Source organism: Ovis aries, chromosome 2 (genome assembly GCF_016772045.2).
Source record: "Ovis aries strain OAR_USU_Benz2616 breed Rambouillet chromosome 2, ARS-UI_Ramb_v3.0, whole genome shotgun sequence".
NCBI classification, from domain to species: domain Eukaryota; kingdom Metazoa; phylum Chordata; class Mammalia; order Artiodactyla; family Bovidae; genus Ovis; species Ovis aries.
Genome location: NC_056055.1, coordinates 116515317 through 116529112, shown reverse-complemented (window position 1 = coordinate 116529112; position 13796 = coordinate 116515317).

Genomic DNA, 13796 nt, shown 5'->3' with positions numbered 1-13796 from the left:
ACACAAATATATGGAATTTAGAAAGATGGTAATGATAACCCTGTATGCGAGACAGCAAAAGAGACACAGATGTATAGAACAGTCTTTTGGACTCTGTGGGAGAGGGAGAGGGTGGGACAATTTGGGAAAATGGCATTGAAACATGTATAATATCATATAAGAAACGAATCACCAGTCTAGGTTCGATGCAGGATACAGGATGCTTGGGGCTGGTGCACCAGAATGACCCAGAGAGATGGTACGGGGAGGGAGGTGGGAGGGGGGTTCAGGATTGGGAACATATGTAGACCCGTGGCAGATTCGTGTTGATGTATGGCAAAACAAATACAGTATTGTAAACTAAAATAAAGTAAAAAAAAAAAAAACACTTTAGTGATGTCAGCAAATCAAACTGCATAACATATAAAAGATATTCATCATGACAAATACTGTTTGTTTTAGAAATGTCAAATCATTTTAATATTCAAAGATTTTTAATGTAATCCACCATATCAAAGCTCTACATTCAGAAAACTAAGATCATGGCATCTGGTCCCATCACTTCATGGGAAATAGATGGGGGAAACAGTGGAAACAGTGTCAGACTTTATTTTTGAGGCTCCAAAATCACTGCAGATGGTGATTGCAGCCATGAAATTAAAAGATGCTTACTCCTTGGAAGGAAAGTTATGACCAACCTAGATAGCATATTTAAGCAGAGACATTACTTTGCCAACAAAAGTCTGTCTAGTCAAGGCTATGGTTTTTCCAGTAGTCATGTATGGATGTGAGAGTTGGACTGTAAGAAAGCTGAGCACCAAAGAATTGATGCTTTTGAACTGTGGTGTTGGAGAGGACTCTTGAGAGTCCCTTGGACTGCAAGGAGATCCAACCAGTCCATTTTAAAAGAGATCAGTCCTGGGTGTTCATTGGAAGGACTGACGCTGAAGCTGAAATTCCAATAGTTTGGCCACCTCATGTGAAGAGTTGACTCATTGGAAAAGACTCTGATGCTGGGAGGGCTTAGGAGCAGGAGGAGAAGGGGATGACAGAGGATTAGGTGGCTGGATGGCATCACCAACTCTATGGGCATGCGTTTGGGTGGACTCTGGGAGTTGGTGATGGGCAGGGAAGCCTGGCGTGCTGCGATTCATGGGGTTGCAAAGAGTTGTACATGACTGAGCAAGTGAATTGAACTGAACTGAACTGAACCATATCAACAAACAAAAAAAGAAAAAAAAATATCATTTGAACAATTCATCAAATGAAATTAGCATTCCTAGTAAATAAACTGTCAGCACTCAAGGAATAGAGAGTATTCTTTGAATTTGATAAGAGACATTAAGAAAAAATCTGACAATGTCATACTTAATAGTGAAAAACGATGTTTCTCTTTAGACCAAGAAGAAGTCAAGAATGTCCATTTTCATCATTTCTTTTCAATAAACTACTGGAGATTATAGACAGTGCAAAAAGGCAAGGAAAAGAAATGAGGCATCTAAGACAAAATTAAGACTGCCTTTGTTTGTAGACAACACGAGAATGTAAAAAATCCAATGATAGATAAGAAAAATACCCAAAAAGTCACAGAACTAAGAAACTGTATTTTTGTAAACTGGCAATAAAAATGCAAAACTGAATTAAAAAATAAACTTATAGCATCTTAAACTATGAAATACTTGGGGGGGGTAAATTTGATTAACAATGTATGAAAGGCTAATGTGTTGAAACTGCAAAACATTGTCAAACAAAATTTTTAAAAGACTCATAAAATTTGGGAAATACATTATCCTCTTGGGTCAGAGGACTCAGTATTAAGAAAACATCAGTTCTCTTCATATTGTCCTATAAATTCAGATGCAGACTCAATAAAAAATCAGTGTGTGTTTTTGTAAGAATGATTAACTAGTTCTAATATTCACTTGGAAATACAAAAGGCCCTGAAAAATCTGACATTGAACATGAAGAATACATTTGGATTTAAGATTTGCTATAAAGGTATAGTAATCAAGACTGTAATATTGTCATAAAGACAGACACATAAGTCACACGATCAAAATAGAGTCCAGAAATAGACTCGTGCTTATATAGACAACTGACTTTCAGCAAGTGCAAAGGCAATTCAGTAGAGAAAATACTTTTTTTTTCTGACAAATACTATAAAGATAATTCAATATCTATATGCAAAAAGCTTTAATTCATACTGTGTGCCATATACAAAATTCAACTCAATCACAACCCTAAATGTAAAACTGAAACTGTAAACTTCTATAAACTTTTGGAAGAAAATATAGGGAGAAAAACCTTTGTCATCTTGTGTTAGAAAACAGTTACTTAGATATGACTTTAAAAGCACTGTCTGTAAAAGAACAAATTGATAAAAAGGATTTCATCAAAATGAAAAACTTTTGCTTATCTAAAAGTACCATTATGGGAACAAAAAATTGAAGGCATAAAATGCAGAAAAATTTAGGAATCTTATATATGATAACCAATTTTTATACAGATCTACAACTCAACAATGAGAAAATGAACAACCCAACTTAAAATATTGGCTGAAGATTTGAACAGATATTTTAACAAAGATGGTAAGTGAATGCAAACAGATACAAAAAAGGTAGACAGTCATTAGGGAAATGCCAAGTAAAATCACATTTGATATTAACTTATGCCCTTCCTCAATGGTCTTCCCTGGTGGCTCAGATGATAAACGTCTCCTGCAATGCCAGAGACCCTGATTTATCCCTGGGTCAGGAAGATCCCCTGGAAAAGGGAATGGCTACCCACTCCAGTATTCTTGCCTAGAGAATTTCATGGACAGAAGAGCCTAGCGGTCTACAGTCTACCTGGTCACAGAGTCAGAAATGACTGAGTGATTAACACTTATGCCCTCAATACTAGCATCTGCCCAAAGGCTTCTAGCTTCCATTGGAAGGCATGGATGGTATATCACAGGTAATTTCAGTTCGCTTCACCTTTGGTGTGGTAATTGTTACCCATTCTTTAACCCACAGCCTCCAGGCAATTGTGCCATCATTCTTAGAGCTGCTTGCATATGAATTGCTAGAGCCACAGTGGGCAATGAAGATCTTGTTTGTCAAATATTGAGCATTTGTGTACTAATCACTGATTGTCACTTCCGAATGTGGAGACACAGATAAAGATACTGGCTGCCACTTGCTGCATCCTGCATCATTATTGTAGCAAACCCCTCTGACTAGCGATTTAAAGTGGTAGAGCCTTTTCTTTTTTTTTTCCATTCACTCTTCTTTTGCTTGGGGAGCCAGGCATTTAAAGACTAGGATATTCAAAAGCTACTGCATATATGGTGGACTTTAAAAAGTCACTGTGGATGCCCAGGGAAAGTTACATATTCAGAAATGACCTAGAGACTTTAAGTTTATCCTTGGCACAGAGACACACTATGCTAGTTGAAACAAAATAAAACAGCACCAAGCAAGTCCTGGAGAAAACGGAGAATCTGATTTCAAGAGCTACATATTATAATATTCCAATATCTAATTTTCAACAACAACAAAAAAATAAAATCACAGGTCATAGAAATAAACAGGAGATCATGGTCCATTTAAAAATACAAAAGAAAGAAAGTCAATAAAGACATCTTTGAGTGAGAACAAGTGGTGAATTTACTAGGCAAACTTTAAAAACATCTGTCTTAAAGATGCTCAAATAACAGAAGATGTGGAGAGAGTCAAAGAAATGATTTACAGCCAATGGAACTATCAATAGAAAGAAAACACAGAAAGGAACCAAATGAAATCCTGGAGCTGAAAAGTATAAGCACTGATATGAAAAATTCACCAGGGGCATTTAAAAACATGTCTGAAAAGGCAGAAGAAAATATTGATAAACTCAAAGATGAAATAATTAAAATTATCAACTCTGGGAAACAGAAAGAAAAAAAAATGAAAAAAGTGAGTAGAATCTGAGAACCTTTGGGACACCAGTAAGTTGGCCAACATGATCAATATGAGAATTCAAAAGGAAGAAGAGAGAAAGAAGGGAGCAGAAAGACTATTTGAAGGAATTATAGCTTAAAAACATACTGAATTTGATAAAAAACATGAATATAAGCTTCCAAAAATCTCAACAGATTCTAAGCAGAATAAATCAGAGACCCACACTGAGATACAACAGAATCAAACTGTCAAAAGACAGAGACAAAGATTCTTGAAAGCAACAAGAGATAATAAACTAATCATTTATAAGATATTCTTATTTAATTTTTTAAAGTATATTTGATGTACAATATTATATGTTACAGGTGTAGAGTATAGCAATTGACAGTTTTTAAAGGTTATAATCCATTTCTAGTTATTACAAAATCTTGGCTACATTCTCTGTGTAGCACAATATACCCTTGTAGTTCATTTTATTTTACACCTAATCAAATGCTGAAGAAGTTGAATTGAATGGTTCTATAAAGACCGATAAGAACTTCATGAACTAACACCAAAAAAAGATGTCCTATTCATCATAGGGTATTGGGATGTAAAAGAAGGAAGTCAAGAGATAACCTGGAGTAACAGGCAAGTTTGGCCTTGGAATACAAAATGAAGCAGGGCAAAGACTAATAGAGCTTTGCCAAGAGAACATACTTGTCATAGCAAACACGTTCTTCCAACAATACAAGAGACGACTCTACACAAGAACATCAGATGGTCAATAGTGAAATTAGATTGATTATTTTCTCTGCAGCTGAAGTTGGAGAAGCTCTATTCAGTCAAAACAACAACGACAACAACAACAAAACGAAAACAGGACCTGGAGCTGACTGTGGCTCAGATCAAGAGAGCCTTATTGCAAAATTCAGGCTTAAATTGAAGAAAATAGGGAAAACCACTAGGTCATTCAGGTATGACCTAAATAAAATCCCTTATCATTATACAGAGGCGGTGATGAATAGATTCAAGGGATTAGATCTGGTAGACAGAGTGCCTGAAGAAGTATGGATAGAGGTTCATAACATTGTACAGGAAGCAATGGCAAAAACCAGCCCAAAGGATAAGAAACGCAAGAAGGCAAAGTGGTTGGTTGTCTAAGAACACCTTACAAATAGCTGAGGAAAGAGTAAAAGTGAAGGACAAAGGAGAAAGGGAAAGATATACCCAACTGAATGCAGAGTTCCAGAGAATATCAAGGAGAGATAAGAAAATCTTCTTAAATGAACAATGCAAGGAAATAGAGGAAAACGATAGAATGAGAAACACTAGAAATCTCTTCAAGGAAATTGGAGATACCAAAGGAACATTTCATGCAAAGATGGGCACAATAAAGGGCAGAAAAGACAAGGACCTAAGAGAAGCAGAAGAGATTAAAAAGAGGTGGCAAGAATACACAGAAGAATTATACAAAAAAGGTCTTAATGATTTGTATAACCATAATGGTGTGGTCATTCACCTAGAGCCAGACATTCTGGAGTGTGAAGTTAAGTGGACCTTAGGAAGCATCACTATAAACAAAGCTAGTGGAGGTGATAGAATTCCAGCTGAGCTATTTCAAATTCTAAAAGACGATGCTGTTAAAGTGATACATTCAATATGCCAGCAAATTTGAAAAATTCAGCAGTGGCCATAGAACTGGAAAATGTCAGCTTTCAATCCAATCCCAAAGAAAGGGAAAGTCAAGGAATGTTCACACTACTGGACAGTTGCTCTCACTTCACATACTAGCAAGGTAATGCTCAAAATCCTTTGAGCTGGGATTCAAAAGTATGTGAACAGAGAACTTCCAGATGACGTGTACAAACCATTTTAGAAAAGGTGGAGAGAGGAACCAGACATCAAATTGCCAACATCCATTGTATCACAGAAGAAGCAAGGGAATCCCAGAAAAACATCTACTTCTGCTTCATTGACTACACTAAACCTTTTACTGTGTGGATTATAATAAACTGCGGAAAATTCTTTAAGAGATGAGATACCAGACCACCTTAACTGTCTCCTGAGAAACCAGTATGCAGGTCAAGAAGTAACAGTTAGACTTGGAACAACAGACTGGTTCAAAATTAGAAAAGGAGTATGTCAAGGCTGTATATTGTCACCCTGCTTATTTAATTTATAAGCAGATTACATCACTTGAAATGTGGGTTGAATGAATTACAACTTGGAATACAAATTGCAGGGAGAAATATCAACAACTTCAGATATGCAGATGATATCAGTGAAGTGAAGAGAAACTAAAGAGCCTCTTGATGAGGATGAACGAAGAGAGTGAAAAAGCTTACTTGAAACTCAACATTCAAAAAACTAAGATCACGGCATCTAGATCCATCACTTCATGGCAAATAGATGAAGAAACAATGGAAACAGTGAAAGACTTCTATTTTCTTGGGCTCCAAAATCACTGTGGATGGTGACTGCAGCCATGAAATTAAAAGATGTTTGCTCTTTGGTAGAAAAGCCATGACAAACCTAGACAACATATTAAAAACCAGACACATGACTTTGCCAACAAAAATCCATATACTCAAAGCTGTGGTTTTTCCAATAGTCATGTATGGATGTGAGAGTTTGACATAAGTAAGACTTACTTCTAAGACATAAGTAAGTCTTACATAAGTAAGACTAAGCCCCGAAGAATTGATGCTTTTAAATTGTGATGCTGGAGAAGACTTCTGAGACTCCCTTAGACTGCAAGGAGATCCAACCAGTCCATCCTAAAGGAAATCAACCCTGAATATTCATTGGAAGGACTGATATTGAAGCTGAAGCTCTAATAGTTTGGCCTCCTGATGCAAAGAGCCGACCCACTGGAAAAGACTCTGATGCTGGGGAAAACTGAGAGCAGGAAGAGAAAGGGGTGCTAGAGGATGAGATGGTGGGATGGCATCACCCAGTCAATGGACATGAATTTGAGCAAACTCTGGGAGATAGTGAAGGACAGGGAAGCCTGGATTGCCACTGTCCATGCAATTGTAAAGAGTTGGACATGAATTAGACTGAACAACAACAAATAGTTTTTTTACTATCTCTGACTCACCTCCCGCTGTTTATATCTCTTCCGCCCCCTCCATTTCTCTCCCCACTGGTAACCACTAGTTTGTTCTGTATATTTGCATCTGCTTCCTTTTTGTTATAGTCACAAGTTGCTGTATTAAAAAAAAAATCCTCATATTAGTGATAGCTTTCAGTGTTTTCTTTTTCTGTCTGAATTATTTCATTTAGCATAATATCATCCCAAAACAAACACATAGATCAATGCAACACAATAGAGTCCAGAAATAAACCCACTCACTTATGATCAATTAATATATGATAAAGGAGGTGAAAATATACAATAGAAAAAGACAGTCTCTTCAATAAGTGGTGCTGGGAAAACTGGACAGCTCCAGGTAAAGGAATGAAATTTGAACATTCTCTAACACCATACTCAAATGGATTAGGACCTAAATGTAAGACTGGAAATCATAAAATAGCTAGAGGAAAACCTAGGCAGAACACTCTTTGACATAAATTATAACAATAACTGTTTTGAATCTGTCTCCTAAAGCACAGGAAAATAAAGGCAACAATGAATAAGTGGGAACTAAAAACTTAAAAGTTTTTGCACATCAAAGAAAAAGAACCCTACTAAATGGAAGGAAACATTTGCAAATCATATAATTGATATGCATAATTTTCAAAATGTGCAGCCAAATGTATACAATTCAACATCAAAAATCAAACAAACAAGCAAACAACCTGATAAAAGAATGGACAAAAGACTTGAATAAACTTTTTTTTTTTAAATAACACACAAGGCATTCTTAATATGATTATCATTTGATTCTTCATCAGAAATCCTAGGGAGGTCAGAAGGCAGTAGGTTGATATATTTAAAGTGCATCAGTTCAGTTCAGTTCAGTGGCTCAGTCGTGTCTGACTCTTCGCGACCCCATGAATCGCAGCACGCCAGGCCTCCCTGTCCATCACCAGCTCCCGAGTTCACTCAGACTCACGTCCATTGAGTCAGTGATGCCATCCAGCCATCTCAGCCTCTGTTGTCCCCTTCTCCTCCTGCCCCCAACCCCTCCCAGCATCAGAGTCTTTTCCAATGAGTCAACTCTTCACATGAGGTGGCCAAAATACTGGAGTTTCAGCTTTAGCATCATTCCTTCCAAAGAAATCCCAGGGCTGATCTCCTTCAGAATGGGCTGTTTGGATCTCCTTGCAGTCCAAGGGACTCTCAAGAGTCTTCTCCAACACCACAGTTCAAAAGCATCAATTCTTCTGTGCTCAGCCTTCTTCACAGTCCAACTCTCACATCCATACATGACTAATGGAAAAACCATAGCCTTGACTAGACAGACCTTAGTTGGCAAAGTAATGTCTCTGCTTTTGAATATGCTATCTAGGTTGATCATAACTTTCCTTCCAAGGAGTAAGCATCTTTTAATTTCGTGGCTGCAGTCACCATCGGTAGTGATTTTGGAGCCCCCCAAATAAAAGTCTGACACTGTTTCCACTGTTTCCCCATCTATTTGCCATGAAGTGATAGGACTGGATGCCATGATCTTCGTTTTCTGAATGTTGAGCTTTAAGCCAACTTTTTCACTCTCCTCTTTCACTTTCATCAAGAGGCTTTTAGTTCCTCTTCACTTTCTGCCATAAGGTTGGTGTCGTCTGCATATCTGAGGTTATTGATATTTCTCCCAGCAATCTTGATTCCAGCTTGTACTTATATGTACTCTGCATATAAGTTAAATAAGCAGGGTGACAATATACAGCCTTGACATACTCCTTTTCCTATTGGAACCAATCTGTTGTTCCATGTCCAGTTCTAATTGTTGCTTCCTTGCCGGGGTCCAGCCCAGGTGGATCCAGGGTAATTCGAAGGGTGGACAGAGTCAGCGAGGAGAGATTTATTTTATTAGCAATATAAGATTAGATTAGAAAAAATAGGAAATTCCAGTAGGAAAATGAGTGGAGAAAAGAGGCTGATTAACTTGGTTTACGTGGAAAGCCGATAAAGTTCCAGACAAGGAACTTGCACCCTCTACGTTGGGCCACAGGTGCCCACTTGAATAGCAGAGGGTGCCCTGCCTTGGGCTCCCTCTCGCGTGGGTCTCAGAAGCCCGGGCAAGTATGTAGACTCGGTAAGCCTCCATGTTCCAAGGTATCAGCCTGAAAAGGAGAGGGAGGGAGAGGGAACAAGAGAAAGAATTGACACGGGGGAGGCCAGGCTTGTGCAAAACCCCCTCCAACTTTATTATTTAAAAGGTGTTTATATACCCTAAATTTTACATAATTGAAGATACAGAGTCATGCAGAGGCAGCAGTCCTGACCCTTTCTGTATATCTTTTTGTATACAAAAGGTCTCAGGTGATTTACATCATCTTCTGGCCAAGAGGCTTGTTAACACTTTTGGCTCTCTTCCTTAATGAATGTTAATCTCGTTTCCTCTGAAGTGTTTTTCTTTAATTTGCATCTCCTTAAAGCACTAAAGTTACATCCCTATAGAACAAAGGCGCAGTGGGTTATAACAAAGAAGGTACTTAACTTAAGGATCTAACTTTGCTAATGCCAGGGCCACTATCTATTTTTTCTATATACCAACTATACCTACAAATAAAAGATATGAAAATTTGGCAGCAAGTATTGGCTCAACAGTGAAACGCTTAATCAGTTTTATTCTAATGATCTTGACACCTCGGAAGCCCCTGCATTCCTAGGATGTTTTAAGCTTCCTGTGCCTCTCAGGGTTGGGAGACTGTAAACAATTCACAAGCTGTAAAAAGTCCGGGGGAACCTGTTAGGCAAGCTAGAGAGTTATCAGAGGGGGTTTGAACTGAAACATCCCTTTCAAATGCAGAAGACTAAAGCCCTGAGTTAACTTTTTCCAGAGTGTGTCAGAAGAGTGGAAAAGCACAGTACAATAAGGCAGGCAGATTCTGGTTTTGGGGGTACATGCTCAGGAAATTCCAGGGGGAAACCCTGAGGCCTGACTCGCCTTGCCCATCAGGCTTCTCCACATGACCTTGTCATGGGTGGGATTCCTCACGCTGGCTCCCAGCACTTCCTGACCTGCATATAGATTTCTCAAGAGGCAGGTCAGGTGGTCTGGTATTCCCATCTCTTTCAGAACTTTCCACAGTTTACTGTGATCCACAGTCAAAGGCTTTGGCATAGTCAATAAAGTAGAAATAGATGTTTTTATGGAAATCTCTTGCTTTTTTGATGATCCAGCAGATATTGGCAATTTGATCTCTGGTTCCTCTGCCTTTTCTGGTTTTAACCAGCTGAAGCCTGGTTTGGAGTATTTTGACCGTTACTTTACTAGCATGTGAGATGAGTGCAATTATGTGGTAGTTTGAGCATTCTTTGGCATTGCCTTTCTTTGGGATTGGAATGAAAACTGACCTTTTCCAGTCCTGTGGCCACTGCTGAGTTTTCCAAATTTGCTGGCATATTGAGTGCAGCACTTTCACAGCATCATCTTTCAGGATTTGAAAGAGCTCAACTGGAATTCCATCACCTCCACTAGCTTTGTTCATAGTGATGCTTTCTAAGGCCCACTTGACTTCACATTCCAGAATGTCTGGCTCTAGATGAGTGATTACACCAATCGAGAAACAGATAACTATATAATAATAGCTGTAAAATTTAATTCTGAACTCTCAATAACAGAACAACTAGACAGAAGATAAGAAAATAAAGAAAAAACAAAATAACTAGATCTATAAGACATATACAGAACACTCAACCCAAAAAAGGGCAGAATATAGAATTTTCTCATGTGCACAAGTGACATTCTCCAGTGTAGATCATATGATAGGCCACAGATCAAACGATGGATAAAAAATATGATATATACATATGATGGAATACTATTCAAAGTGTTATTGTTCAGTTGTGTCTGACTCTTTGTGACCCCATAGACTGCAGCACATCTCACTGTCTCTCACTATCTCCCAGAGTTTGCTCAATCTCATGTCCATTGAATCGGTGATGCCATCTAACCATCTCATCCTCTGTCAACCCCTTCTCCTGCCTTAAATCTTTACCAGCATCAAGGTCTATTCCTATGAGTTAGTTCTTCTGCATCAGGGAGCCAAAGGATTTGGGCTTCAGGTTCAGTATCAGTCCTCCCAGTGAATATCCATGGTGAATTTCTTTTAGTATTATCTGGTTTGATCTCTTTGCTGTCCAAGGGACTCTCAAGAGTCTTCTCAAACACCACAGTCAGTTATTCACATCAGGTGGTCAAAGTATTGGAGTTTTGGCTTCAGCATCAGTCTTTCCAATGAATATTCAGGACTGATTTCCTTTAGGATGGACTGGTTGGATCTCCTTGCTGTCCAAAAGACTCTCAAGAATCTTCTTCAACACCACAGTTCAAAAGCATCAATTCTTCTGTACTCAGCTTTCTTCACAGTCCAACTCTCACATCCATACATGACCACTGAAAAAACCATAGCTCCAAGGAGCAAGTGTCTTTTAATTTTATGGCTGTAGTCACTATCTGCAGTAACTTTTGGATCCCTAAAAAATCAAGCACTTCACTCTTTCAATTGTTTCCCCATCTATTTGCTGTGAAGTGATGGGACCAGATGCCATGATCTTAGTTTTCTGAATGTGAGTTTTAAGCCAGCTTTTTCACTCTCCTCTTTCACGTTCATCAAGAGGCTCTTTATTTCCTCTTCACTTTCTGCCATAAAGGTGGTGTCATGTGCATATCTCAGGCTGTTGATATTTCTCTCAGCAGTCTGTATTCCAGGTTGTGATTCATCCAGCCTGGCATTTTGCATGATATACTCTGCATATAAGTTAAATAAATGGGGTGACAGTACAGCCTTGATGTATTCCTTTCCCAATTTGGAACCAATATGTTGTTCCACGTCTGGTTCTACCTGTTGCTTCTTGACCTTCATATAGGTTTCTCAGGACAGGTATGTGGTCTGTTAATCCTATCTCTTTCAGAATTTTCCACAGTTAGCTGTGGATCCAGTCAAAGATTTTAGTGTAGTCAATGAAGCAGAAGTAGATGTTTTTCTGGAATTCTCTTGCTTTTTCTATGATCCAATGGATGTTGGCAATTTGATCTCTGGTTCCTATGCCTTTTTGAAATCCAGCTTGTACATCTGGAAGGTCTCAGTTCACATACTGTTGAAGCCTAGCTTTAAGGACTTTAAGTATAACCTTGCTAGCATGTGAAATGAGCACAACTGTGTGGTAGTTTGCACATTCTTTGGCATTGTCCTTTGTGATTGAAATGAAAGGTGAACTCTTTCAGTCCTGTTACCATTGCTGAGCTTTCCAAATTAGCTAGCATATTGAGTGCAACACTTTAGCAGCAGCATCTTATAGAATTTGAAATAGCTTAGTTGGAACTCCATCGCTTCCACTAGCTTTGTTGGTAGTGATGCTTTCTAAAGCCCACTTGACTTTGCACTCCAGGATGTCTGACTCTAGGTGAGTGATCACACCATCATGGTTATTTGAATTTTTAAGATCTTTCCTTTGTAGTTCTTCTGTGTATTCCTGCCACCTCTTGTTAATATCTTCTGCTTCTGTTAGGCCCATACCATTTCTGTCCTTTATTGTACCTATCTATGCATGAAACGCTCCCTTGTTATCTTAATTTTCTTGAAGAGATCTCTTGTCTTTCCCATTCTATTGTTTTCCTCTATTTCTTTGCATTGTCCACTTAGGAAGGCTTTCTTATCTCTCCTTGCTATTCTCTGGAACTCTACATTCAGATGGGTATATCTTTACCTTTCTCCTTTACCTTTCACTTCTCTTCTTTTCTCAGGTATTTGTAAGGCCTCCTCAGACACTCATTTTGCTTTTTTTGCATTTCTTTTTCTTGGGAATGATTTTGATCACTACCTCCTGTACAATGTTATGAACTTCCACCCCTAGTTCTTCAGGTACTCTGTCTATCAGATAATCTCTTAAATCTACTTATTAGTTTCCCTGAAAAAATTACATTTGACTTAGGTTATACCTGAATGGACTAGCAGTTTTCCCTAGTTTCTTTAATTTAATTAGAATCTGAATTCTGCAATAAGAATTTATGATCTGAGCCACAGTCAGCTCCTGGTCTTGTTTTTTTCTGACTGTATAGAGGTTCTCCATCTTTGATTGCAAAGAATATAATCTGTCTGATTTCAATATTGACCATCTGTTGATATTCTTGTATAGAGTTGTCTCTTGTGTTGTTGGAAGAGGTTGTTTGCTCTGATCAGCATGTTCTCTTGGCAAAACTCTGTTACCCTTTTCCCTCCTTCATTTTGTGCTCCAAGGCCAAACTTGCCTGTTACTCTAGGTATCTCTTGACTTCCTATTTTTGTATTCCAGTCCCCTATGATGAAAAAGACATCTTTTTTTTTTTTTTTTTTTTTTTGCGTTAGTTCTAGAAGGTCTTTAGGCCCTCATAGAGCCATTCAACTTCAGCTTCTTTGGCATTAGCAGTAGGGGCATAGACTTGGATTACTGTGATATTGAATGGTTTGCCTTGAAAAAAACCAAGATCATCCTGTCATTTTAAAGATTGCACACAAGTACTGTGTTTTGGACTGTTTCATTGACTTTGAGGGCCACTCTATTTCTTCTAAGGGATTCTTGCCCATAGTAGTAGATATAGTGGTCTTCTGAATTAAATTCGCCCATTCCCATCAATTTTATTTCACTGATTCCTAAAATCTCGATGGTCACTCTTGCCATCTCCTGTTTGAACACTTTCAATTTACCTTGATTCATGGAGCTAAGAATCCAGGTTCCTATGTAATATTGTTCTTTAGAGCACTGGATTTTTCTTTCACCACCAGGCATATCCACAACTCGGCTTTGTTTCCACTTTGACTCAGCTTCTT